We start from the raw sequence: 24,652 nt of genomic DNA on the forward strand, positions 1-24,652 counted from the left end.
CATGTGGTAATACAGGAAGTGCTCCAATGTGTTTTTAAACTCCATACACCTTCACTAGAATCATTTGGATAATTTCCGGAATTTCCGATCTCTACTGAACAAAAAGAAAAAAAGGTAGCTCTTAACTTGAAAACTACCACTACATGACATCACAAGGTGGAACAGAGCATTTTGAACTTTGCAGATTTAGGCAGACTAATAATAAAAGATTACTCAAACATGTGTGAATAAAACAAAACACAACTCCAGGTATGTTTTTGATGAGGTAACACCATTCTAACATGGCTTAAAGCTCAGAAGAAACTATTTAGTTTGATATAAGACCTTGAGTCAATTATTTTATCATTTTTTCAAATTTCTGACTTGAAAAAAGACTGATAAATTTGATGTCATGATTCATGTTGTAATTATAGTATTTGTCATGAACTTGATTTAATCTGACTGAGCTTATACCAACAAATGAAGCCAAAACCAAACCCTTAAGGCTTTTGTTTGCATCGGTGTTGACTGTACGTGAACGAGGCGCCAGTCACCACTTTCCTCCCCCGGCATGGGACAGGTACAAACATGTCCCTGTGACACCCAAGGGAGCAACGGGGGGAGAAGGGGGGTAGGGGGAGGCTATGGGTGCTGGCAAGTTCTCATCTCGCTGTTGATTAGTGCTAGTCCTTTACCTGCCCTTGTATCATGAGGAGGAAGAACTAGGCCAGAACGATCTGGGAAAAATATCTAATTGGATTTTTTTCTTACAAGCATTGCGATTGTGATTATATTTGCTCGTTATGTTTTAATAATGGGATACTATTCAAAGTTCATGTTTTTAGCGTGTCCAGAATAATTGACCAAAAGATAAAAATGTGAGTTGACTAGTAATACAAGAATCACATTTGCACAGATCTAAATTACAGGGTTAGCAGTTTTTGTGCAGAAAAAGACTGGATATTTTGTACCAAATCATGCTAAAATGAATAAATATTGAAAGATCAGGCAGTGGACACGGAGCTGCAGGTGGATGTCACTGATAACATGATAAAAACTAGACAATAAAATGAATACTTCACCAGAGAATGCTTCCGTGTTTTGAAAGAGACATGTTTGTGTCTCAATGTGAACGCTAATGCTAATTTTGAGTCATAATAATGATTAAAACAACACCACAAACTGAAGAATTCTACATATCAAGTTATTATTGTTATTATTATTATTATTGGTATTATTATTATTTAAATTTATTTTTATTCATTTGAATTTTAATAGTTTGTTTATTTTATTTTCCCATTTTAATAAAAGTGCTAGCGTTCTCCGGTGCACAGAGCCTTTAATGGTCTTGCAGCCTTTGCGATTACCTCCATTTAAATTGCTATTTTGATTGCGATTAATCTTGCAACGTTATGAAAAATGCATATTTGATCTTTAAACAGGATTTTTTCTTGGTCAGAGAAAGACGGAGTGTGTGAGGAGGGAGGGGCTATAGGAGGAAATAATTATTCCTCTATCAAACATGGAGGAAGTAATTTGGTCAGTGGGTATTACCTCGGGAATCAACAACTTCCTTGCATCCGCTGTGCAGGGGGGCATAGCGGGCTCAGGTCATAATCGAGACATAATTACAGACAGCAGACATATATGAGATACAGTATAGAAAATTATGGTGTCTACAATGTAAAGACCACAGCTTTAAAGCACTGACAACAGACACAATAACAGCCAAAAATATGAGGGTAATTCCTTTGTGGTATACAGTAAAAAAAAAATCATTTTTCAAACCAGATTCAGGTTTTGACTCAATAACTCAATACGCACTTACAAAACAACGCTTAGCAACAAACATATTTTAATAACAATAATAATACATAAAACTATACTATTAATTTCCTCTTGAACTGATGCTCTGGCTGTCCCTGAAAAGTTGCAGCTTTGTAAACAAACGTTTCATCGCCTCTAGGCCTGGGGGTTTTTGGCCTTCCTCGTCTTGTGAATTGATAGCTGCACACTCACATTATTCGCAGAGCTGTGTGGGGAGACAAAGCGCTTGTGAAATCCTTTGAAACACTTTTAGCTGCTGCGGGACAAGAATAAACTTGAGCTGGGGCTATGAGACTATTCTAGGTTGCACCACAATGTGTCTGGTATTGCTGTCTCATGCATTGGCGAGCTGCTTCTCATAGTGAGAGTTAACCTTCAAAATAGGTTGTGTTCATGACATTCTAGACCGTGACGTTTCAGATGAAGGGCAGGCTCATTTGCAATACAGTATAAAATGTTTCACAGTATGGCATTAGACCAATATTTCTTGCATTTATTAAAACTCAGGCATTTTTATTGCTAGAAAATACTTGATCCTTTGGCATTACCTTGTAAGTTTAATGTCATACAGTCCAAGCTCCATGGATATAAGAAGGTGACGAATGGATGCTCCTCAAGGAAAGTTACTATCACCTTTAATATTGTGGCAAACATAACATTCACAAGGCACCAAATTCTACCATACATAGAATTCTCTGCTTACACATCAAATTTTAAACTCATGTAGTGACCTATCCATGGGTTTCGGAAAGATGAAAAATTCGGGCCATTGCCATAGCTATTAAAATAAAAATAAAAAAGGCTTTTTAATGATGAAAAATCCTCAAAATGTCGCCTATAACAGATATAATTATTGGACTTTTGAGGCTACCGTAGTGATTTAGTGGGTATCCGGTAGCTCTGTTGCATTAGGAAGTGTAACCATGGGGGATTTCTGTAACAGCTGAGGGTGAGAGTGAGAGTGCCATTGTCCACCTGCACTGTGGTCTTTAGTCAGAACGGATAACGGGCCTCACTAATCAGCTGGCATTTTGCCTGTCAAGATAACGGTCAGTTTGGAAATTTAATCTCCGGTGATATTGCTAGCTGCGGGTTGAAATGGAAAATATGCTCAAACATAATCGCAACAGAAATATACAGTATCAGCCATCCATTATGAGCTGATGAATCATTGGTAGTGATCAGTTTTAAGAGGGTCAGACTTAGGAAGAAAGTTCACCAGATTAAACATACACAGAGAAAGGGTTACTCATATACTTATGACTGTATACCTTCAAATATGCTTGGTCTAATTTTGACTATTGTGAGGATTGTCGTAACTCTTGACTCCATCTAGAGGAAAGCGATGGAGTTACAGTTAAACCGACCTCATTTGTCCAACAGAGTCTCACTGTAGTTGCAAGCATCGCTATTGGCCAGCTCCACTTCATTACAGGTAGATTTTAAAACGGTTGAAAAAATATTTATTTATGGTAGCTAGTTGGTGACATTGGTTACGATTGGGAATCTCCGCTCAAAATGGAAAAGTATCTATTGTGTTATTGACTGGCGCAATAATTGATATCACAACATACTCAATATATACATCCTACTCAAAATATTGCAATGACACCAAAAACACATCTGACAAAAACACACTGCACTTTTTCTTTTTCTTTTTTTAAGAATATCTTAAATAAATCTGATTTTAATAATGATTTTCCTTATTAAGTCAAAAATTAGCCTTGATTTTGTCCTGGTTTTGTCTGTGTTAAGTTTGTATTTGGAAAGAGTTTCACTAGTAAATTAATCCATTTACTTTTTAGTTTTATTTTAACTGAAATTATTGAGTCCTAAGTATATTAAAGTCTTGATACTGCAATTCTTAGCTCAGCCCTAAACCAGGCCCTTTTTGATTTATCTGCTTCAGTAATATAGAAAACTCATAATGATGCACTCCGCTGCATTAAAAGTCCAGTTTATTGTGAACACGGGACTTGCCTACGCATTTTGGTTATATGGGCCTTCTTCAGCTCTTCTTATGGGCCTTCTGAATTAAAAGATGCCAAATACCAAACAAATACACACAGGGAAGAGACATAATATTTAGTCGTATTTGGTGGTTTTAAGAGTCAAATATTACGTGACATTCATGCGCTGGCACAGAGCAGCTCCAGTGACATGCTAATAGTGGACATTAAAGCGTAGCTGAACTGTGGACAAAGGTAATCCAGATTTTCCGTTTGACAGACCCCGGTGTTGTGTGTGGTTGTGCACCCCTGTCGTGTTTGTGGATTTGTGTGTGAGGTTTTAGGTAGTCTCTGGCTTCTTGCCCTGAGGAGCTTTTGGCCAATCGCCCGACAAAAGCAATGGTTCCTGAACTCCCAGCAGAGAGCTCAGGGCAGCTGGGGCCTCACTAATAAGGAAGAGGGACTTTATTCTGTGCTCCCGCTGAATAATAACACGTACAGTCAGAATACTCCAAAAGTAAAAGAAAGACTGTATGGAGAAGGAGGGGTGTAAGCAGCTGCATTTTGTTGTGTAAGAGAACTTAAGATAGGGCTCACCTAAGATTATACAAGTTATTTGAGCTTTAAGGCAAGGGTTCCCACATTTTTTAGGTCAGGACCCCCCAAATAGCCATTAAAGTAACCCTGTAACTTTCTTAAAGTGGCACGTCACCTGCATGATTCCATGGAAATAGGAATAATAAGTTATTTACGTATCTATCTATCTGTTTCTCTGTCTATCGATAAAACCATACTTTCTCCTTGAAGACAGATACATTTTATGCCATACTGTGGAATATTATAGCCAAAGGAGCAACATTTCCATAAGACAAACAGAAAGAGTCAGGTTTGTGGTGATGCAATCTCACTGTAAGGATGTATGTGTTTCTACATTTTATAGTGAAATAAAAACATCCAAAACAGAAAACATTTTATTTCAGTCTGTTTTTGACAAAAAAGTTCCACAGTAAGGCTTTAACCCAGAACCCCACCGTGAAATAAAACTGAAGTGGATAATCATTTCAAGCAGTAAATCCGTAATATCACTAAACATATGTAATTGTTGAAAATAAGACCCAGTCCCAACAACCAGCTTCTAATGGCTCGTATCGCTTTTGTTATCTAGTTTCACATCAACTTTTGTGTTAAATATTTCCCTTTTATCATTAGCTGTAAATGAGCTACAGCATGTCGTTACCATCTGTGCTAAAACACAATTGCAACTCTGGCATAGCTTGAAACAACAAACTTTTTGATGGATGACATCAGTGTTCTCTGATAACACTGAGTACATGAAGCCAACCTTTCTCAACAACATTGTGTTAGGTACAGGCTATCGGTGATATCGCAGCATTCCCCAGATCATATTATATCATATTTGTATCATATTATATTGAACATTTAGCGAGTGTCCTTGTGCCATTCCCAGAGTGTCCTTAGTGCATAAGATTTGTCTTTTTAAACTAATGAGTAAACATCTGGTAAAAATTATGACAAAATGTAAACATACCACCAAAGAAAATAGTTAATGTGTGAACTTAAAGTGGACCTCTTATGCAAAATAATCTTTTTAGAGCCTTTAACCGTGCTACAGTTGTTTCCCCTTCTCATTCATCCTCAAAGTTGTATTTATAGTGATTCATTCAAGTTTGACTTATCTTTATACTCCCATATTCAAGACATACTCCCATATTCAAGACATAATTTTCGTACAAATGAAAAAAAACAAAAAAAAAAAACACTACTTGCTAGCGTAATTTGCAGCTATCCATAGGAGGTGCTGACAGCTGCGTAGCTCTTTGTTGTGATGATGTTTGAGGGCGACATCAGCTTTCTTTTATTAAGTTGGTTTAGATCAATATTGCAATTTAAAATGTCCAAATAATAACATAATGATCCAGGGCGTCATAGATTATAACCGTATACCAGACACAAGCACAGTACGTCTTCTTTAACTCTAACTCAACATACATTTATGGCCCTTGCAATGGATTTTAAAAGCTTAATCTGTATCAGCCACACGACAAATCCCACATTGTGAAGAACCACCACCCACATTCTCTAACAGTACTTGTTTACCTATCTCACAGTATACTTCTGCCTAGCTTATTGGATGTAACACATTAAGCTTGTGAATCGCTAAACCTCTGCTTAATCTGCTCCGACATGTTCAATGATCAACCCAATCGGTAAACCTCAGCGTCTCAGCCTGAACAAATAGGTTGGTCTGGAGGTATGCGCCGCGTTAGCTTAGCCATGCGACTGTATAGCTAGCTGCACATCGATTGGCTCATCCCTGATTGAACGCGCAACAGGGCATTAGCTTGGCCAGCCATGTCCCAAGCCACTCCAACTGTCTCCTCTATGTCTGCATCCCTCCATAATTTATGTTGATAAGATAAGACACTGTGCTAATAGTGTAAAAATATAAGGCTGTAAAACCATGTTTTGTGTACGGTGCTGCGTAGGGGATTTTTCTGACAAGCATTGTGATCGCAGTTACGATTAGATTTGTGAAAACATGGACAGACCAACTAATACAAGAGTCACATTTCAGAACATGTTTGTACAGATCTATCATAGGCCTGTCACATTAATTACTATATACACATTTTTCAATACATATATGAAACCTGGAACAATATCTTTTGGGTTCAGTGTTTATCGTGGGTGCTTTTTCTTTGCAAAATTGGAGAGATTTTAGTTATGTTTGTTGTAATACGTTAAGATTTTAGCTGGAGAGGGTTGAATAACATTTCTATGGCTAATTATTGCTTCATTCAACAATTTATTTGTTGCAGCTCATGCCTTTTAGTGGTACTGTATATTTAAAAAAAAAGTTTTATTATCTTGCTTTGTTTAAATAGTATACTAGTCTACAGGGTTAGCAGTTTTTATGCAGAAAAACACAGGATCTTTTGTTGTTTGTAGAAAAAATAATTGTACTTGGTATGGTACTAAGAATTGCAGCCTTTACACTTTGCAAATTGGTTCCATTAAAATTGCGATTTTGATTTGATTGCGATTAAACTTGCAGCTCTAACTATACTGTTATGCACAATAAGTCGCTATGATTATAGTTATCCACAGTGCAGCATATAGACAGAATAAAAAACAGGTAAAGTGAATTGCATCAGTTCTGATACACTCTTATAGACTGTATATATAAATGGACATAGCCAACCTGCTAGCCGCTGCATTCCAAATAGGAAGTGATCATGGGGGGGTGCTTCCGGCTCCATAACTCGGCCTCCAATTCACTTTATATTGAAAAATTATCGCCTTTCTCTGTGTGACGCTGCAGTGACCCTCTTCCTTTTGGTCTTTAAATGTTCGCTTTGACCCACTCTACATGATCTTTGTATTTTTATTTTGCTATTGTGTCCGGAAATCAAGATAAGAACAATAATTGACAAATCAGGAGCCTTCTTTCCCTGAGGTCGCTCTCACTAGCGTTAGCAACAGGTTTGATTGACAGCATTGCTAAGCGCCCGCACCACTGGTTTAGCAGGGAGCGGGCACTTAGCAACGCTGTCAATCAAGCCTGTTGCTAACGCTAGTGGGAGCGACCTCAGGGCATTACCTTCAGCTGCCTGGCTCCGGATTGGCTCTTTGGTTGCTATGATACACGCGGTTAGAGCTCAACTCCAAATTGGCCCTGTAACTGCTAGGCTTGAGCTTCATGTGACTGGAGCTGAACACTACGGTTGACGTCACATTCACTTGGTCCGCTTCTTTATGCAGTCTATGTTCACTCTACATTATTACTACAAGTGGATGACACATACACAGGGCAAGCACTGTTCATTCTCCAGTCTGAGTTCAGTTATGAAATTGTTTATTTTTTCACTGCTCCCTTCTGAACCTGAGTTAGCATACTCCCCGAGATGCCTATTTTTGGTGTTACATCTGGGGGTAGTTTTGGGAGGGTCAGGGGGGTTAAGCATTTCTTCTTTATTTGAGAGGGGGATTTCTGACCGGGATCACGGCAGACAAAGGAGATACAGTTGAGAGAAGCATTTAGAAACATTTACGCAGGGCCACTGTCAGCTGACCCGCAGTACTGTACCGTGTTTGTTAGATTATTGAATTGCATGTTTAGTTATGTAGAGTTTTTGAGAAAGAAGTTATTCATGTGGATGTGTCCTTAAATGGCATTACATGTTTTAGCTGGACCGTAATGGAAAAGTTATTGCCATGTTAAATTAGTATTAAGTTAATGTTGGGAAATAAGATCTCAAATGACATCATAATGAGTAATGTTTTGATTTCTTTAGTTGGAGATATGAACTAAGACTGGTCATTCTCTGGCAGCTAACTCAGAGTGTGATTAGGTAAATGAATTTTACGTTATGTTAATGTTATAAAATGTAAAACGATCCGTCGACAACAAAATAACAAGGCTTTTATGTTTCGTATTTTTTTAATCATTATCAGTTTCATCATATTGTAGCGTTCTGGTATAAGGAAACACGCCAGATTTCTTCTGGTTGTTTGTTTTCTGAACACAAGGGCTACTGTAGGCTGTCACCCACGCTAAAACAAGAGCAAAACAACAGCAGTTTCAACTCCTAGAGCCAGTTTCCAAAACAGACCAGTAACTGACCAATAGAAACTTCACATCAGCGTGTCGGCATAGCAACCAAGTGTCACATACAAAAGAGCAGCTACATTAACAACAACATAAACAGTTACAAGAACAACGAAAGGTGTCAACTCAGAACGAAACAGAAAATATCAGCTCATTACAGTATGTTCATGAAATTAATCCACATCTATTTGTTTTACATGAAAATTGTGGTAAAACTATACAACCTTTTTTCACGATAACTAATTTTGATGTGCGATATATTGCTGAAGAAAATCTAGGCTAGAAACGTTAATGTTGAAACTTATTCCACTGATGTAAAAGCACTAAAGCAGGATCATCCCAAAGCATATTCTAATTCTACAATGAGTCATATAGGCTACGTTATTGATTCAGCCCTTTGCAGTTCAAATCTTATCATAGTACAGAAAAATAACAAAAGAAAAGAAAAAATACCCATCATAAATGGTTATCCCCCAAATATTTCCCCATACATCATTAACTGAATAAGTCCCAATCTTATATTTAAGTAAATCCTGTGGTCCTAAGCTTCAAACTAGACCTTCTGTTCTTTAAAAGTTCTTGACTTGTTGTGCATTGCAGGTCCCTGATGTGTGATGGTGGCTCCGGGCGGCTGTGAGGGCCTTTGCTGACTGCTTCTTCTTCTTCTTCTTGTGTCCATCTTGAATCCAGAAGGACAGCCCCTGCTCCTCTTCCTTTTGGGCAGCGTAGCGTTGGTAAGTGTCTGCAGGAGTGTTGTCACGATACTAAAATGTCAGACTGTATTTCGATACTAAACAATAGGCTAAATAGTCAGTTTCAATACTACAATGATTATGGAATGCTCCTTTTTAGAGAATAGAGTTAGTTAGAACAACAATAAGTAGTAATAGAGTAGAATCCTTTTACTAAAGCTAATCGTAAATCTTGTTGCAGTGCTTGCCAGTAAAATTGCAATAAGATACAGCCCTACCATGTGGTTTTATAATAGGCCTAGTTCTGATAAAGCGTAAGATCATTCTAAAACTATTCAGTAAAGATCAAATTCTGACCTACTTTTTAGTATCGCCACTCAAATAAATATCTAAATATCTATCGATACTAGTGTTATTACCCATAAGTATTTGATTTTCAATACTTCTGACAACCCTACTATGCAGCGTGAGTGGTCAGAGGTGTAAGTCGCACCTCTGCTCCCTCTCACATGTCTTCTTCTCCTTCTGGCGATGGTTCCAATGTGTAGACTTGTGGTTAAAGGTGTGAAAACCCAGATTTTTTTATTCTTTGTTCAACCGACCAGAACTGAAAAATCATCGCTATGTCAGTTTGCATTGTGGATGAGTAACAGAAAATATAAGGATATTGGAATAATATTTGAGACATCAGGAGAGCGAGGACCTGTTATTTTGAATGACCATATAAAGTCAAGTAATGAATAGATACATATAGACTATAGATGTCAGCATTAGCGGATGTGGTTATTTTGATTTTTTGAGTTTTTATTTATTTTGTTTAATTTTTTATGCCAGATGCAACACATTTTCTTTAGCATTTTACTTTAGTTTAGTTAATAAAAGGAAAAAAATACTTTGTTACAATCCTGCAAATGTTAACGAATCCTGATATTAAAATCTGAATTCTCAAATCTTGAAGGTCATATTTTGGTAAATGTTTATCCCCTGCAAGAGTTCACCCTTGTCGGTCCCTTGTGTTTTCATTAGCTGACATTGTGCACTGTGACCATGGTAACCTCTCTGTCTCGCCTTCCTGTCTGTCTCCTCTCTTTTTCTGCTCTCTTTCTGTCTTTCTGTCCCTCTTTCTTACTCTCTCTCCTGCCCCTTCTCCTTTCTGCACCCCCTCCCTTATCCTCTTCCTTCTTTATTCCTCTCTTTTTTCTCTCGCTCTCTTCCACTCCTTTTCTCTCTGTCCCCTGCCCCTTTCCCTCTGTCTTTCTCACCAATCACTCTCTACTTCCTTAATCTTTCTTTCTCCTTCCTCTCTTCTATTACATTACTTACCTCTCCTCTGCCTTGTCATTCTCACTTTCTTTCTTTACCTCCCTTTCTCTCCCTGCCCCAACCTCTCTGTTTCAACCCCTCTTCCCCTTGTCCTCTTTCTTTTCTTCTTTCCGTCTCTGTCTGTATCTCTCAGGCAGTAGCAGTAGCAGCAGCAGCAGCAGTAGCAGCCTCACGAGCCTCAGGACATGCAAACCCAGCCTCCATCACACATCGAGCCCACCCCTCCCTCCTCCCTCCCGCCCTAACGAAGATGCCCCCCTTCCTCTTTTTTATACTGTTACATAGTCTGAAATGGATCGGCGGCAGGCACTTTGGCTACACTTCCCTCCGACACCTTTTGAATAAGGTACAAGGCATTGCGTGAGAAGAAGCGCACATCCCTCTTTGTCTGTGAAGATAAGCAGACCATTGACTTTACATTGTGGAGTATATGCAAGTGTAGAGACCAAAGGAGCGTTCCAATATGCAGCCACCGAGAAAGGCCACTGCAAGGAAGTGTGGACAAAATGCTTAAAAGACACATATTATGCAAAATGTACTTTTTTTTTAAGCTTTTAACCATGTTATATTGCTGTCCCCTTTTCAAAAACATACCTGGAGTTGTATTTTGCTTCACTCTCTTGTTTCATGAACCCAAAGTCGTCTTCTCTGAGGACTCCCTTGGCTTTTTCCCCTGATTGTTACGTCACAGGTAAAAATACAGACTTCTCCTGCATAGTTTTTAAGTTAAAAAAAACATCGCCGGACTCATTCTGTGGTCAAATTGTGTTCACTTTCACGTGGCTGAAGTGCTGCATTTGTTGATTTTTCGATTGTTCAATCCTGTTGCGGACAGCAGAGGGAGCTCCAATGCCTAAATACCTAATCGGAAATATGTTTTGCTTGTCAACTTTTGTGTTTTACAAAAGTAGACATTATTTTAACTTGTGAAATACTAATCTCAAGGTGACCAAAAGCATGCTTAAAAGGGAATTAAAGCCACGAGTGCATAATATGTGTCCTTTAATGATAATGTTATTCTATGACTATAATTATTATTATTCTGTATATCATTCATATTAATGTTATTACGATTATTAATAATGTTGAAGCATGATTTTTCAAAAAAAAGGAAAAAAAACAATGCTGTACATTTTTAGATATTTTAAAGACAGACAAAAAGGTATTTTTGTAATCGAAAAATATGTTTGTTTGAATTGTATGATTGTTGTTAAAGTGTGTAAGGAACTACTTTCATACTCCTGCTTCTTCTTTGCTGTTTGAGTGACATGTCGCTGTGTTATACCAAAGCAGTCATGTGATGATTTGATTTGATTTTTTTTTTTTTTTTTCATTTTCATTGTACTGTGCAAAGGTTTTAGCCAATTTCGGAGGAATCAATGTAGACCAGATTTACCTCAGAGTGGCACAAAGTGAAGACTTTTCTCAATACAACATCCTCCCCAAACCAAGAACAACGGTTTTAGTTTTTATTATTGCAGGATAAGACCATTGCCTTGGTAGAAGTATGCTTTAAAGACTTAAAGATGCACTATGTAACATTTTTTCGGTAATCCGCCACCATGGAGACGTTATTACTTTGCCTGGAATGTTCCACAGTATGATATTAAACTTATCTAACGTGCATTGTCCATTACAGGTGTTTTTATTGCTCAAAAATACATTATAAAACAAATAGTTACATATCCACATACCTGACTTGTAACTTTGCTCTCTAAAGTCTCCGGTTTGTCTGCTCGCATGGATATTTTAATGCAATACTGAGGAACATTCCAGGCAAAGCAATAAAAACTCACTGAAGACGAGCAGGTCTTCCATTAGAAAGCTACATACTGCATTTTTAATATACCCCAATGATAAAAACCTTGTACAGTTTTCATATCCATCCTTCAAATCTGCCTATTGCTTTTGTACAGCGCTGTTTGTTATGTGAGTGGATTTTTCTTTGCTCAAATGTATTTAAACCCAATGAAGCAAACACTTGTCTTTAGTCGTACAACTGAGCAGTGGTAACGAGTGATCGTATCTGTTTTTCTCTTTTTCAAATCAACATCAACTCACTGAAGGGCATTCTAGGTTGCGTTCACGTGATAATCCCTATAGTTTAAAACTGAACCGGAGACAGGGCAGAATTCTATGGTAGAGCTTGTCGTTGTAACTTAATATCTCTGTAATTACAGCGCCTATCCACATGAAACAAAAACTGGCACAAAATTCAACATCTCCTGTCAGCGTAAATAAACAAAAGTGAAATTATTCTTTCACAACAGCTTCAGAAAGCGCTGCCAGCTCCTAAAATGTGAACGTTTTCAGTTTAAGCCATAAGATTAATATGCCAAGTTTGTGCCAATCCCAAACAAGTAATGATTCGGTTCAACATTTGTGGATTTTATTTTGTTTTTTTCCATAAACTTATAGACCCCTGCCTTGAACCTCTGCGTCTGAAATTACGACATAATCCAGGTCAAGATCGTGAACGCAACCTATTGATAGCGAGAAGCCACCTAGCAATAGAAAAGTGACCGCCTGAACATTTCAAAACCGAGCCCTGCTAAAATTAGACCCTTTTTGTTGTGAAGAAGGACAAAGAAATAAAAGACCAAAGGTATTTTTTACACTGGAGAGCTGTTCGGCTAGTGAAACGATGATTCAGTTGTGACAGCTTTGTAGTCTTCATTTTGATTTCTTATGAAGTATAACGTTATATTATTTTATTTTTTTTGTCTAGTGTGTCTTTTGGTGTCATTCCAAAAGAGCAATCAGAAACAATACTCACTTGAAGCAATTCTCTTTTGTCTATTCAACTTTGTACAACTCAAATTTACATCATTATAATCGGACAGGGGGGGAAAAAAAACACAACCTTTTGTAAATGTTTTGCTGTTTGACATATCCGATCATCTTCTTGACATTTTTTACGCCGGATTTTCATTCAAGTCAACACACAAAGCGATTCTTGTATTTTCGCTGATGAGGTCGTGTCACATTTCAAAATCATGTGACAATCAGGAGCAGAAAAAGCAAAACGAAGCTTTTATCCTGCTTGGCAATCAACTTCAAATATTAATGTTTTTGTAATGAACTAAAATATGCATATGATATCAACTGATTTTATGAAGCGGGATTGCTTTTTTTAGCCATTGCGGCGCCAAATTTTTAAGTATTTATAAGGCGTGTGCGTGTTGTTTTGGCATTGTTTTATAGCCCCTTATATAAGTCAGTGTAAGTATTAATGTAAGTTTCATTGTATATTCATTTTGGTCATTTTAAGAGCTTTATATGTTTGTAATTGACTGAGTGGATCATATGTAATGTTTTTGAGTATGTTTTTACCTACATAATTCACTGTGAAATCCCAGATAGTACATTTTGACTGGTACTGATGACGATTCTGGAAGCCCGACTCATATACCATCCCAATTTGTCCAAGTGAAAAGCGCCTATCCTATTGTTTTCAGTATAATCGAGTATGTGTTCTGTGCATGTTCACGGCATGTGTGTGGGTTTTTTGTTTTTTTTCTTATACTGTATTGTTAATATTTATGTACCGTATGTAGACCGCTGTGAGGAGAAAATGCATTTCAGTGAATTGCAGAGGTTGGTAGGTTTGTTTGTTGATGAAATCATGAAAAAAGCTGAATCAAAAAGAGGTTTTTATGAAAATGTAAAATGAAGACATTCAAGGCCATATGCCATTAAAGATTGACGTCATCCCTGCTGTCATGGAGTGCTTGTTTCTTTTGAGTTGGTTTCTTTGTTAAATCAATTATTCCATGTAATGTGGAAACTGAGAAAAATTGCATGGATTTTATGGACAACTGACCGTAAAAGTTTTTCAAAATAACATTCTGTTCAAGAAAATGCAATGAGTGAAATTAAACATGGATTCTTTTGGTAGAGGTATATATATATATAACTAATACTACTACTATGTTCTCAAGTTGTATGTTAAATTATATTGTTAAGATTGCTAATCACTACTGCACCAAATATTTGTACTACATTCAGTCTGCGACTACCGCTACTACTACTTTCAACTGACTTTACAGCTAATACCCACTATTTTCAGATTACTGCACCAGATATTTGTGCTACTTTCAGTCTGCTACTACTGCTACTACTACTTTCAACTGACTTTATAACTAATACCTACTATTTTCAGAGTAGTGCTCCAAATATTTGTACTACTTTCAGGCTGCTACTACTGCTACTACTACTATTATAGGATATAACTAATACTACTAGTAATATGTTCTCAAGTTGTATATTAAATTACATTAATATTGCTAACCACTACTGCAACAAATATTTCTACTACTTTCAGTCTGCTGCTACTACTACTTTCAACTTTACAACTAATACCCACTACTTTCAGACTACACTACTGCTACTAATAATTTTTTAGATGCATTTTACCACAACCTTTATACAATCATTCCACTACTATTAGTAAAATACCTCTACTACTTCTGGCATACTTTTACTACCAGCTAACTACTACTACTACCACCAGTACTACAACTTTCAGTCAGCTACAACTACATCTAGGCTTAACTATTACAAAAATACTACTTATACTTACATATTAGTACTATATCTACTAACACTATTACTACTGACATTACTACTTCAGCTTACTGCTACAATACATCTTTACGGTTACTACTTTACTACTTTCAGACAACTACAACAACTGCTACTTCCAAATAACTGCCTTCTGGCTCTAATCTGCTACTTTTATGCTGCTACTAGTAGTACTACACTACCATTAAAAATATGTGTCACATGTTCAAAAGTATAGGCTATTATTAAAATTGCAAGTATTTGATGAGCTGTTTTCAAAAATAGGGCTGAAATGGTAACAGTATGACCAGTTGTGTTGAATGTAGATGTTACAGTGGGAGACGGGCTTGTGTAGAGATCTGGAGTGATGTTCTCGGAGCCTCAGGGGCCCGTGTAAGTACAGTAGCCTTATTGTTCAGAGCGGCTCTTTTAAATGCCTCCCCTACAGCTGCAGAAACATTGAAATACATTGAAATAGCAACAGCTTAACTCTTAAACAAAGTATTTTCAGCACAAACCAACTGAACAACTTATGGTTCTCAATTTTTCAGTATAACAAAACCAAATAAAAAACATGTTTCACGGCAGAACATGTACACTCTGAAATCTAAAAATATTTCCAGGCACTGAGAAAAAGTACGTACATTGTGTGGTGGCATATTTTGGGATAATATTGGTGATTTTTAGACTCTACAATGTGATGATGGCACACTCCCAGATGGGGGGCAAGATAATTAACCTGATCGTTTCTATGATTAGACCGTAAAAGTTGCAAGGAAACTACAAAAATCTGCAATCTAACTATGTAAATTTTAGCAACTGCGTTAAAGGGCCCATATTACACAATTTTCGGATCTATGTTATAATGTTTCCTCATCACAAACATACCTGGACTTGTGTTTTATTTCATTCATGCATGTTTAACACACAAACCTTGCAGTTCTTCTCTCAAACAGAAAACACTCTGTTCCACTTTGTGATGTCATGTGGTAATACAGGAAGTGCTACACTGTCTTTTTAAACGCCATACACCTTCACTAGAACCATTTGGATGATTTCAGCGCTGGAATTTGTAATGTTTACTGATCTAAAGCTAAAAGGTAACTGTTAACTGTAAACTACCACTGCATGACATCACAAAGTGGAAGGAGATGTAGACAGACTGATAATAAAAGTAACTCTAACATGTGTGAATGAAACAAAACACAACTCCAGGTGTGTTTTTGAAGAGGTAATAACATTCAAACATGGCTTAAAGCTCACAAGAGTCAATTCTGCGTAATATAGGACCTTTAAATACTATTGGCCTTTATGCGATGTCATAGGAAACCTAGTAAAATATATCCGTATCCAATGCTATTTTAATCCGCAAAGCAACTGCAGAGTCCATTTTTTCTCAGTCTTTCGCGTCATTTTGTCACACCTCCCCCACAGGAGTCCCAGTAGAGACATAATGTGCAATCCTATAAAGTGGTGTGTGCATCGTGGGAGCAGCAGACCTCTTCTTGCCCTTTTCCAGAATAGACCACCTAACCCAGGGGTGGCCCACTCCAGAGACAAGGGCCATCGCCAATCTAGGTTGGGTTCACACACTCTCCACACTCACACTAGGCAAGCAGCGTGCAGTGATTTTCTATAAGCTTTACGTAATTCTGTATAATCCAGATATTGATTACGATTATGATTGAGATTACGAGGGGTGACAGTAGATCAGTTTGTAGAGGGTTTGTCCACTGATCCGAAGGTTGGCAGCTTGAATACCACTATTGGCATGAACATTATTCGTTGAGCAGTCAGATCTATTGACCCACAGGTTGGTGGTGTGATTCCAGCTCCATGGATGAATACTACTGTTGTGTCCTTGGGTGAGTGGTTCGTTGATGTAAAGTGCTTTGAGTGCCTTAAAGGTGGAAAAGCGCTATATAAAATGCAACCAAATATGACTATGATTATTTATTATAGTCTACTTATCAGAATTAGTTGACTAATAGCAGCCATAATGAATTGGTTGATATACAGTTCAAGTTTGTATTGGGTATGAGGGACTTATCCTGATGTGTGGTTGTATACACACACATGTGACAACACTTGGTAAATGGTGTTACTCATTTGATGAGTCCATTAAAGGGTGTTTCTGCCCCCTCACACTCACTCCTTTAGGAGGAATGCGAAAAGTCCTTTCTTAAATGTATTTATTCTATGTAATTGCAATAGTCTACATAACTGAAGTAAGCTACATTTAAACAGTGGTGGAAGAAGTAATCAATTTTGTTATGTAAGTAAAAGTACAGACAATGGACCAAAATAAATACTCAAGTAAAAGTCAAACATGAAAAAAAACTGCTTAAGTAAAAGTATTAAAATACCTGTTTAAAAATGTACTTAAAGAGTAAAAAGTAAAAGTATTTTGTGTAGTTTTGAGATTTATTACAGTTTCAAATGTAGTGATTTTGATACAGAATTGTACTGAATTTTGTTCAGTAGAAACAACTGAACTTAAATATTTTTTTCCTGATCTGTTTTTATTTGTATATTTTTGTTTGTTCAAATTATGACCTTGTTAAAAATAAAAAATACTTTTCAGTCCAGTTAAAAAATTTAGTGGAGTAGTCAGTACATATACCAGCTCTTAAACGTAGTGACGTAAAATATAATGTATCCTATTTAAAATTAAGTAAGTAAAGCACAGTGCTAAAATGTGTACTTAAATACAGTACTTTACTGCTTTTACTTCATTATGTTCCACCACTGCATTTAAATTGTTTGATATAATAGCTTTTGTTTTATCATATTGTGTTTTATACTGTAGGTCTAATATTAATTTAAAAGTCACTCAAAAATGTTAATTCTACATTTTTGACAAGAAAACACACTTGATTTTATTACGCTCATGAAACATTATCCTACAGAAATGAGGCAGGCCTATAGGCTATTTAGCGCCGCCTCTTCCTGCAAACATGGCGCCATCAAATGAAGAAGCCTCTCTACAAAACCCCCCTCATTAATTACCTTCATAAATTAATCTGAAACATTTAAACAGTCTGATGACACACATTTAAGACATACTGTAGTCTATTACAATATAATGCAACGTGCCAGTGTTAGCTACGTGCTCGTTTCTGACTGTGGTCCCCAGGCAAGGCTTAAACTTAACTGTAGGGTGACCACATTTTCAAAATTCAAAACTGAGGCTGGGATGGTTGATATAAATACAATAGTGTAACACGGTGTATTCTTGACTCACTTGTGGGTCTGAGGAACTTCTGTAGGTGATTTTTTTTTGCCTTATGCTCATTTCCAAGCAGGTTTTTCTGTATTTTAGCTGAACTAATTGCAATATATGACCCCTTTTACTCTTTTCGGGTATCATATTGGTCAAAAATAGGGACATCTGGTTTAGACATGGTTTAGATCAGATTGTTCAAAAAAAATAGGGTCACCTCGGACATTTCTTCAATAAAACTGGGATAAATCAGTGGTTTTGAATAAATCTGCTCGGACAGGGGACACAGGGCTCAAAACTGGGACTCTCCTGGAAACATAGGGATGCCTAGTCACCCTACTTAAATGTGTATTGCAACAGGGTAGATGTTCATTATTTAAACACAATTCCTGAGTCACAACACAACACTGTCGTTGTACAAGCTGATCCGTGAATAATAGCTTTACTGTATTAGTCACTTGTCTCTGCTGCTGGTCAGTCATTTGTACGAGATGACGATGCTAACATGTGTGGACTAACTGCTGCTTCCCATAATCCTCTGATGTCGTTCCAGTTTCAGATGGGCCCATGACCTCAGCATTTGAGTCATTTGAAGAGGAGGAGGAAGAAGAGGAGGGAAGGTGGGTGACTTCTTTCTTCTTTCCCTGTCTCCTCTCTTGTTCTTTTGTCCACTTCTTGTTTTACTGCTCCTCTCCCTTGGGTGGGCCCCTGCCTTCTCAGTCTCTCAGCAATCAAAACACTCCAGAAGGCTTAACTCCCTCTGTACCTCGCCGGTTCTCACTGAGGTAACGGGAGATATTGTTTTAGTGGTTTATGGGGAGGCGCAGTGATTGTATTGGCGTTTGGATGGTTTTGGTCAGATGAGGCGTAAGTGTGAGCACCATGTGATAATTTGGAAGAAGGATGACATCATGCAATGACTTACAGCTTTAGTGTAAAAAGGAGGAGCTCGGCAGCACCACTCACTGGCCATAAAAATACACTGCAATTATGAGCTCAGTTTATATGACAAGTCTTGATTTGAACATGCATTGTTTCACACGCCCCTTATATTTTTCCATCTATATTTTCCATTGACCTTATTCCGTTCCGGCCCACTTTTAATGTAAATGAGACTGCGCATTCTCTGTGCTAAAATATAATGTAAAGTTGGGTTGATTTGTGTTCTGTGTTCATGTGACCAACAAGTTAACAATGCACTGGTTCTCTGGGAGGCTTTAAAACACTTTGTAGTCGATATAGAACTGATTTGCTGTGATTATCAGCAGCTCCAAACAAAATAATAGGCTACAACCCAAATGACAATGGCGGCATCTACTGCAACCTCCGGAATAAGCTGAATATGTTAAATCAGGTAAGTGTTTAAACCAGTACTAAACCCAACTAAAAATACTACTACGTTGAAATAGACTTCATCATGCTTTGTTCTGTAATTACTTAAATATTAGTTGTATCACTACTAATAGAGTCAACAACACAAAACTAGGGGTGAAAACATTTGGAAAATATCAAATTTTACTGTTTATAATTAACATTTTCTGGCTTATTTATTAGATATGTTTGAGCTAAGATTCAGTTCACAGTGCACATTTTTCACCCCTCTAACAAGAAATATTCACTGCTAAACTAATAAGAAAAGTATGCATTTCAGAATATGTCTTGATGTATAAACTGCTAAACTAGAAACTGAATGTTGTTTTTGCAGTGGAAATTATGTTACTTAAAGGTCCTATATTGTACAAAACAATATAACATGTAAAACATACCTGGAGTTGTGTTTTGTCTCATTCACACATGTTTGAGTAACACTTTATTGTTAGTCTGTCTACATCTCCAAAGCTCAAATTGCTCTGTTCCACCTTGTGATATCATGAAGTGGTAGTTTTTAAATTGACAGCCACCTTTAATCCAGTAGAGATGGGCAACTGCAGGGCTGAAGTTATCCAAAGGAAGCAACATTATAAAATAGATCAGAAAATAGCGTAACATATGCCCTTTAAATAACTGTAGATAATATTGTCCATTTAAATAGCATTTTGTCTGATTGCGATAAATCTTGCTGTATACTGGTCTCCTTACCACTACAACACAACTCAATGTATCACTAGCTGTTTGCATAACTATGCACATCATATATTTTCCTGCCATACAATAAGTAAACCCCTTGCTTACAAGACTGAAGTCATCGTCTTTGGCCCACAGAAACATAGAGAAAGTGTCAGCAGTCACCTCCAGTCTCTCTCTCTAAAACCTTCAAATGAGGCTAGAAATCTAGGGGTAATAATGGAGTCAGACTTGAACTTTAACAGCCACATCAAATCAATAACTTCTGCAGCTTTTCATCATCTAAAAACATTGCAAAAATCATATACTGTCAAAACCAGACTTAGACTCATCCATGTATTTCTCTCCAGTAATTTAGACTACTGTAACTACCTGCTCACTGGCCTCTCCAAACGAGTGTTAACAAAGCTCCAGAACGCTGCTGCTCAGGTCCTGACTAGAACCAGGAAGTAAGAGCACATGCGTCCTGTGCTCAGCAGTGTTGGGAATAACGGAACTATAACGGCGTTACTAACTGCGTTATTTTTTCACTAACGGAGTAATCGAACTAATTACTTTTCCCAGCGTCCCAACGCCGTTACCGTTACTGACAGTAAAATGTGGCGTGTTACTTTTAATTCAGTTCACTCTGCTCTTCATCAGAGTTTCTCAGCCAAGGGGCTGCTGTTGTGTTTCTTTGGTGAAAGAGGAGGCTGGGGTGAGATAATAGGCTTGTTTGAGATGAGACGGGCGCAGATACGATCGCCGTCGATCGGTGCGCGGTGCATGCCGGTTAGTTTTGTGTCCAAGATGCCGCCGACTTGCTCTGATGTAACCTGTGCGCCGGTAACGGGAAGTTTTTGAGCGAGGCGAGCGCAGCAGCTCTCCACCGACTGTGGCCGCCTGCATGGACTACAAACGCGTAATGCATGGTGGGAAATGATGTCCTGTCCACACGTGCATTGACAGCTGATTGGGTCCGAGTTGTGTTTTGATCAGAAACGTGACTGTGTTCTCTCCAAAGAGGAACAGGCTCAGATCAAAGGCTTGAAAGACTTCTGCTTGTAAGATACAACCACTGGTTGAATCGTTAGGATGGATAGATAAATACAGGAATAGATAAGTGTTAATAAGGATTGTGTGAATCTTTTAATGAATGTTCAAGATTTGGATAAAGTTCAGTTTAAGTTGAAATAAGGGTGATTAATATTTTAATACTGGACAGAGAATTACAGTGTATGACCAGAGAAGACTTAAAGGTTTTGTCTTATTTTACATGGTTTACATTTGAATGCCTTAGTTTTGCAACACATTGCAATGCATTTTTCAGTATTATACTGAAAGCACTTTGTTATTGTTTATTTTAATGAAGAAAATATTTGAAGTACAGTTGTTTGAAATTGTGTGACATGTTGATTTATTTGCACTTCAAATGAATTTTTTTGTATTTTTAAATTTTTGATACATTCTATAATTAACTTGTGAACAAATTCAATATAATTGCAATCTGTTAAAGTGAAATAAATGTTAAAGGTTCGAGTTACTAACTCAGTTACTTTTTGGGAGAAGTAACTTGTAACTATAACTAATTACATTTTGGAAGTAAGATGCCCAACACAGAGAGGACTCGAAATATGTCACCATTTGACATCAGAGGACTTGCAGACAGGATATATATCAGAGCCGCAGAGGACAGCAGTTGAGTCCGTTTATTACACTGGCTGGTTGTGGTTGTGAGTGTAGCTAAAGCAGCTCACTGCTCTTGTGTCAGATTAACAACGCTGATTATGGCAGAAACCTCTGTTACATCTGCTGAACGAAAGATCGACCTGTAAACTACTCCTGAATGTGCTGTGAATACTCATAAGGATGCACCGATACCACTGCAAATTAATTTCGTAGGATTTTATTTTGTAGCCTTCTTTTTCATCTTAGAATACTTATCTTATCTACTGAAATCATCACTGTAGTTAGGTATAATGCCAATATGATTTATTTAGATAAGCATCTGGCTTTAATATTTACCACTTCCTCTTAGCTAACATGCTAACTGCTAACACGCCACTCTTAGCATAACAGTGACTGTTTTGTTACTTTTACAACGGCCACACTGTGATCAATATGGACATGTTATGTCTCTTTTAAAAGCTCTGGACATGCTCTATTCAGTCCTATGTTACAATGCAGCACAAGCAAATAAACATCAGCGCCATTTAGCGCTATTGCTACTATTGTAAACACAAACACTGCGCCGATATCCTCTGTGAACTGTAAACACCTTTAGAGTCCTAAATATTTGTATATTTCATGTGACAGTCAAATATGCAGAGCAGTTAATGTGTACCTTTTATGCTTCTGTACTCAGAGCTCACTGCTCTCTGGAGAGATGAGGTGTGAGCGTCAAACAAGAAGCAGCACAGCTACAGTGGTATCGGCTCTTGGTATCGGCGGCCCATTGACAGTACGAGTACTGACCAAACAAGAAGCAGCACAGCTACAGTGGTATCGGCTCTTGGTATCGGCGGCCCATTGACAGTAGGAGTACTGGCCCCCTATAGTGGTATTGGTATCTGTGCATCCCTACTCATTAATATGCGCATTTATGTGAAATCACAGCATCCAAAGCCTGACAATAAACAAAAAATAATGTGATCCTAAAATCCACTTTCTTTAATCTTATGTCCTTCCAAATGATCTGGTGATTATAAATCTGATGTTATGTCTTATGCAACTCTTAACTTGGATCACTACTTTGTACTTCGTGAGTGATATGATTTTGAAGTAAGTGTACCCTTGCTTAAGTACATTATTTGGCTACTCTATCCAATTCTGCATTTTATGACATAAAGAATTGATAAATGCAAGCCCACTTTAGTCAAGTGGAATATATCAAAATGCACCAGAAACCAAGAAAAAAATGTCCAGAATTTTTACATTTCTTTGGCAGACTTCCTTACATGTTTTACAGTATTATACGTGTGGCTATTGCTGTCGTGAGCCTCTAGAATTTGCAGTCTTAATAATTTAATAATTTGCTTTAAATTGATAATTGCCATAAATCACTTACACCCATGGATGGCCTAAATTCTGTATACTATGGATGTATTGTATTATAATAAGAAAATGGTATGGTCTGGCATTTTAATAACAATATTAAGTTTTTTGTTGACTTTTGTCAGCCAAAGCAGAGTGCATTGAGTACAAATATTTTCACTTGCATTTGCAGTATTATAACTTAAAGAGTCCAGCTTGGACTACAATAACATAGTGTATGGTAAAGTAGAGTTGAAAGTTATTAAAGACATATACAATAAACTGTGTGCAAGGATCTCACTAACACTTGTATTGTAGAAACCAGTAGATGTGTAATATTTGGCAAAATGAATTGGAAAAAAAAACAAAAACACAGAAAACATCCAATCATAATTAACTTTAGTTTATTATATGAGAATCTGCTTGCCCTGATCTGATGCTTGCTCCTGTAAATTTTGAGCCATATTTGAACTGGAGGATGGTGTTACTGCTCTGTAGATTTTAATGGTACACTGGGCAGTTGCAGGATGGTATTAGGCAGGTGCAATATGACAAGATGGTATTTTGATGTGGTAGTTTTCTTTTGCCCCTGTAGATGATGATGGCAGGCTGGGGCAGTAGAATCAGTTGAATTTGGAAGCATGCAGGTTTATTTGGACAGGCAGCCTGTTGTTGAAAACTGCAAAACACAGATAATAAAGAGTATTAGTTGACAAACACCCACCCCAGGCCTGGCTCCAGGGTGGGGCCCCAGTAACACCAGTCCGGTCAACAAAACTGGCCTTGTTCTTAAACTCATCATGGAGGCTTCTGAACCGCTCTTGGTCTGACCCGTCTCCTGGGACCTGTTTGCCATGGGTGACCCTACCAGGGGCATGAAGCCCCCGACAACATAGCTCCCAGGATCATACGGGTGCACAAACCCCTCCACCACGTTAAGGTGGCGGTTCGAGGAGGGGAAAAAAGAGAAAATAAAGAGTATTAGTTCACAAACTTAAGAGGTACAAATTCAAATTCAATGATGCAAACACATACCTGTAACCATTGAGAAGAGTTTGGAGAGTGGCAGATTCTACTGCCCCTGTAGATGGTGATGGCAGGCTGGGGCAGTAGAATCTGTTGAAATTGGACACATAAGATGTTACATGTGTCGTAGGAGACGGTGGAGAAGATGGAGATGGCTCGCCCCTGAAGATGTTGATTTGAAGCAGTAGCCATGAAATGCAAGACAACCGTTTTTTCAGGGGCAGTCTGGTGTTGAAAGCTACAAAACACAGACAATAAAGATTATTAAATGGTACACATTCAAAATCACAATCAAATCTAAAATGCTAAAATTACACAAGAGCACAGTTACCACCAATAATTAGACACATATTTTTAAGGAGAG

General features: G+C 37.6%; 1 protein-coding gene across 2 annotated transcripts in view; it reads left to right on the forward strand.

Annotated features, from left to right (window-relative positions):
- LOC117386331 (RNA-binding protein with multiple splicing-like) overlaps positions 1–14,118 on the forward strand; it is a 66,073-nt gene extending 51,955 nt beyond the window's left edge. The window contains exons 8-9 of one of the 2 annotated variants that reach the window (XM_033983676.2): positions 8,986–9,119; positions 10,534–14,118. The gene's annotated coding sequence lies outside the window, so the exon portion shown is untranslated. Of the gene's footprint in view, positions 1–8,985; positions 9,124–10,533 lie in introns of both variants that reach the window. The other variant, XM_055229032.1, reaches the window with a different exon arrangement.
- The last annotated feature ends 10,534 nt before the right edge of the window (positions 14,119–24,652 follow it).

The sequence above is a fragment of the Periophthalmus magnuspinnatus genome, chromosome 18, assembly GCF_009829125.3.
Source record: "Periophthalmus magnuspinnatus isolate fPerMag1 chromosome 18, fPerMag1.2.pri, whole genome shotgun sequence".
Classification (NCBI taxonomy): Eukaryota; Metazoa; Chordata; class Actinopteri; order Gobiiformes; family Gobiidae; genus Periophthalmus; species Periophthalmus magnuspinnatus.